The 5574-nt window shown below is 31.8% G+C and overlaps 1 pseudogene; it reads right to left on the bottom strand.

The window, feature by feature from the left end:
• Window positions 1-716: 716 nt before the first annotated feature.
• Window positions 717-4203, bottom strand: LOC133807354 (coatomer subunit epsilon-1-like; annotated as a pseudogene).
• Between the last annotated feature and the right edge of the window lie 1371 nt (window positions 4204-5574).

Raw genomic sequence — 5574 nt, 5'->3', positions numbered from 1 at the left:
AGAAAAAAAATTAAATTTTAATTAGATTCAAATTAGCTCTTGTATATGCAAGAATCATAAGAAAACTATGACAAACAATGAGATGACATTATCTTACTTTAGGATTCACAATACCCATTTGAAGTAATATTATAAACACGAGTCCATAAATGAATTAAAAATAATCCAAAAGTTTAATCTGGATTGACAAAGCCTAAGTTGTACAAAACTAGAAGAGCATATAGACATTATAGATCCAGGGCAGGTCACAAAAATTGACAACTCCTTCTATGTTCATGTACAACACATGGGTGTTGAAGAAAATTTAATAGACTTTTGAGATATGGAAAACAAGCACAAGTGGAATTATAACTTACTCAAGATGATAAATTAAGAAAACAAGCTTCCAAAATCATTATAATATAATTAGCATGAAAGCATCAACAATGCAATTTCACATAAAATAGAAAAGTACTCATAATAATGAAGAGTCAATACATGAATCCACTCAAACCTTGATATATGGTCAACTCGTGACACTGATTACATAAATTGCTATTTTCAACTCCAATTGTTATTTTCAAGCCAAATATACACAAAAAAAAAAAAAAAAAAAAACTACTTGCAAAATAATGTAAATATGAATTTCAAACTTGATTTAGAAAGATGAGATATTGAAAGAACTAGCACTATCACTAAACTAATTCAGTAAATACATTTTAAATTTGAGATAGAAGTAGATCACGAAGCCCAAATTTTAAAATGAGAGTTTGAAAGAACCACCATACAGAAGGAAAAAAGAAAGAGTTTGAGAGTTTGGATATTATATATATTGCCTAGTGTTCTAAGGGAAGAGATATATACTTTGAAGTAGAAATAGTAAACCACTGTGAAAGAGAGAGTTCATGAATTTACTGGGGCATATTATATGAAGCACATTGCCCAATATTGAGAGAAAAAAGAATACTTAGGATTGGGTAAAATTTTGAATCTTTCACAAACATGTCAAATTTATTATTCTAAGCTACAAAACCAAAACGAAAAATGCCCATAAAGGATAAAGGGCAACACAGTGACAAAGGTTCTCTCTTCTTCCATGAGAATGAAACCATCTTTACCTCGGTCTTCAAGCAACTGTCTGAACTGCTCTGTCAAAGCTCTCTTCGGCCGATGCCGACCTTTTAATGAGGATGTGATCTGGATGTGCAAGTTTCAATTGGCTGCAAAAACAACATACTCTTCATTAAACAAAAAATCAACTCTCTAAACATCTACTTCAGTAAGTGGTGGAATTGTAATTCTGAGGGGTCACATCAGAATGAATATAAAGTGGGCAAGAAAAAGCAATAGAAACACACTGAAATAATAGCCAGTAAAATGGGATTTATGTGGATTTTCTCAAGCATCTTGATGAAAACTTTACCTTCTAAATTAGCAAATAAAAAATAAAAATATTTCCAAGCAAGCACTACAAAATAAATACTTTAAAAGTTTATAGATGAAAATGATCTATGTGTCTACTATTGTAGTACGACGATAGATGACAAAGGTGTAAATGACCATATATTTATAAATATGTGTATATATTTTGACAAAAGAATTTGCTAATATATAAAAACAATAATGTGGCAGAAAATTCTTCACAAATTAATTCCCAAAAGATACATAGTCAGTTGTGGGAATCAGCAAAGGTCTTACGTGAAGAAATGAGAGGCCAATGTGAAGACAACACACAATTAGATCGGCAAGAGTTTCTGGATCCTTAGCATCCTGTCAAATAAGGAAATAGCACCAAACAATATTTAAACTTCATGCATTATTCATGTTTTCAGTACCATTTTGTCACGTTTTAAAAGTATCGTTTGAAACATATAGTAATTTCTTTTAGAGGTATGAATAAAATTTCAAAGGGAAAAAAGGCCATAAAAGCGACAAGGAAAAAAGAAAGAATAAAACACTAAGTTGGCTTGAAGTATAAAATAAGTTTCATTCTTAAAGCATTTTTTTAAAGACAGAGAGGAAGTAATCACATGTTATTGTAAAATATCATCTAAAGAAACAAAAATGGTGAAGGGGGTATGGGAAACAACTCCAGAAAAATGACTAATTAGATACTTGCCTTGTTAAGTGCTTCAAGCAGCAGAGTTTCAGCTTCATCAAAGTTATTCATGTGCATGCAACAAACGACTTTCCCATTAAGAACCAAACTGGTCATCTGATATTTCTCAGAGAAATCTTGAAAGATAAGATATGCTTCTTGTATTTTAGAGCCACCCTATTTGACATGCATGAAATATGAATATTGACAACATCCCATTCATTCAGAGGGAAATTATAAAACAATAAAGCTATGTATATGCATACCACTGCCAGATTGAGCCATGACGTTGCACGTTGTGTTAGTGTGTGATCTTCATCTATCTATTGCATGACTCTAAGATGTCTCTCTGCATAATCTGCCCTGTGCATCTTGATGAATATTTGGACATTCAATGCATTGATGCAAAAGCAGGAGCAGCAATAATTAGGCTCGAGAAATTGACAACTTCTAGTAAGAGCTTTCATGCCTTCTGCCTCAGTATCATGGTTTTTAAAATCGTTTGCAGCGTACTCCTCGAGGTGAGGCAGTGAAAAGAATGCCTCTGAGGCTTACGCTCAGTAGTCTGGGATGAGGCATAACACAAATTATTATTTTTTTGAAACAAAGCACCACAACTTGTATCATTACTGAAAAGGATAATACAAACAGAATAATGTGTACAAAGATTGTACAACCATCTTACCAAGAAAATATAAAAACAGTGTTAATAAAATACAGGAAAACACAAAACTATGTTGTACAATTTTCAATAGAAAGGAAAGAAAGAAAGAAAAACAACATTAGTCATACAACATTATTACCATTCGTTATCAATGAGAGCCGAAGCTTTTATGTACAACTTTTCTAGTAAACAAACTAAGTGAGCTTACTAAATATGGAAATAACTAATCTAACATTACAACAAATCACATAAATTCCATAAGGTTTGTTGCATATTTATTCTTATGTGCCATTTGTTATATAGCATTTATTTATATTTTGACATGTGTCTTGTGCACCTCTTGTATTTACTATATAAATGCATTATAATCACTCAGTCATCACTAGGATTACCTTGCTTTCTTTTTTCCCCCCATTGTGATGATAGAATAGCAACATGGTAGTAAGTACCTCAAAAAATTTCAAATTCAATGCTTAGCTATAACATCAAGAGAAAAATGGCATGCTCTTACAAGTAGCAAAGTTAGGTATCAATATCAAGAACCACTAAAAGAAACATATTCAAACACAAAAATATGAATTACTTGAAATTGACTCAAGAAAACATATACAAAGCATTTTGATAATTCTAAATCAAATACACAATTCATATGAAACACACATACCTCAACATTGTCTAAAAGAATCATATACTCATTCTTCAAATTCAATTACAAAGGTTTTCCCCTACATTTAAAAATAACATTAATTATAGTCAACCAGAGAGAGAAATAATTTACTTTCATGCCAAGATCAAACATTGTCTAGTTGTTTGAGGCATTTTCTCAAACATCTAATGTGCATTAGATATGAGAAACAGAGAATGATAAAAGAAAGAAATTCCTAGTACACATAAAGTCAACCTAAAATACTTATTAAAGAAAAGCCTAAATACACATTCAAGCTGAATCAAAATTGGTTTGATAAATGAAAGATCTACTATTACTTGTTCCTCAAAGCTGTTTATTTTTACTGAAGTGTTTTGGCCACTAGCAATTTTAGTCTCTCGTTTACCTTAATCACATCATTGCAACCAGAAGAAACAACACCATCTGCAATACAAAATATCAACAAAGAAAAAATACAACACCTAAGGCCAGGCAGAGGTAACAAATGATACAAGAAATCATTTCTTTATGGGGTAGAGAAGGAGGCGGAGATCAGGGAGGAAAAGAGGCGGGGGCAGAGAGCACAACCTGATTGTACGAAGCCTAAACCACATCGCTGAACCCAGCTTCGCCGAACATGAAACCAACCCGCCATCCCACCTTGCGTCGCTAGCCTCCCCGTCCCACCTCGCACTGCAAGCCCCATAGCCTCTTTTAGCCACTGCAAGACAGAGAGGGAGATAGAATGAGAGAGAGGGAAGGCAGCGGCTGGAGAAAGAGAGAGAAAAAGAAGTGAAGAGATCGAGGACTGAGATAGAGAATATAGGGTTTTCTTTTTCTTTTTTAAATATTTATTAATTAAATGTTAACATAATTTAATAAAAATAAAATTATTGACGGCATAATACATTAAAAGTATATATTAAAAGATTGATATATATTTTCATAAATAAATTTACATAAATTAGTTTGGTTTTTAAATTATATTTCGTAAATTATATTTTAATAAATATATATGTAAAATAAATTAATATTTCAAAGAGATATATTTTATAAAATAATAAATTTATAAATACAAAAATAATAAAAAATTACAACTAAATAATAATAAAGTTATAGAAATTTTAAAATTAATTTATAATATTTAACCAATTAATAAAACAACTCGTTTTTAACTAATACTAATTTTATAAATATGTTAATTTAACTATATTATTCTTTATATCATTACTAATTTAAATTGTAATATAAATATTATTATAAATACAAAAGTTAATAATATGAAAATTTTAGAAAACAAAATTAGTTTTAAAAGTTTTTAATAAATACATAATTTTTATAAATATATATTTACATAATTTAGTTTATTTTTTAAATTAAATTATTCATTAATTATATTTTTATATTTTTTATTTGAATTTCAACGACATTTTATAACTGTCGGTATTGTGATTTTATTAATTGTCGGCATTGAGGTCAATAGCGATAATTTTTAACTATCAGCATTGGTAGCGACACATTTTAACTGTCGGCATTGGTCTCGAATTAACTGTCGGCGTTGGGTCAATAACGACACATTTTAACTGTCGGCATTAGTCTTGAATTAGCTGTCGCTGTTTGGGTCAATAGCGACAGTCAAAAGCAACAGTGACAGTTATTAGCTGTCGGCGTAGAGTCCCGCTACGCAATTACGACAATCAACAGAGTTGACTATCGTGGTTGGGTGTCGGAAAAGCCAGTTTTGTAGTACTGTATGACCTCACGGATTCAAAGAACAAACTAACCCCATTAACCACACTTTTTGCAGCTTCAATCTTCAAATATATGAAGATATAAATAAACACCCACAACACACAAATTAGAAATTGTAAGTACCAAAATGAAATTAAAAAATTAATATGCCCATTTCACAGATTTATCTCCGTGAGCCCAGCCCCGTCCTCCATGAATAATGACAATGAACTTTGCAACCCAACCCCTTCCTCTAAGAATACAATCTTGTCTTGCGCGAACGACGACGACGAACTCCGTGAGGCATCCCCTGACCTCCGTCAATGGCACTAAGCCGGCGAGCTGTGCGTTAGATAGGGAGGGATGGATGGTTGAGAGGGTTGAACGTGGCTCACCGAGGGAGAAATACAGAAATGAGTAGGATAGTGAGGGAGAAAGGAGGGAAATAGATTTTTA

The sequence above is a fragment of the Humulus lupulus genome, chromosome X, assembly GCF_963169125.1.
Source record: "Humulus lupulus chromosome X, drHumLupu1.1, whole genome shotgun sequence".
Lineage (NCBI taxonomy): Eukaryota > Viridiplantae > Streptophyta > Magnoliopsida > Rosales > Cannabaceae > Humulus > Humulus lupulus.
Note: the sequence above shows the minus strand (reverse complement) of the source record. Positions and strands in the feature narration are given on the sequence as shown.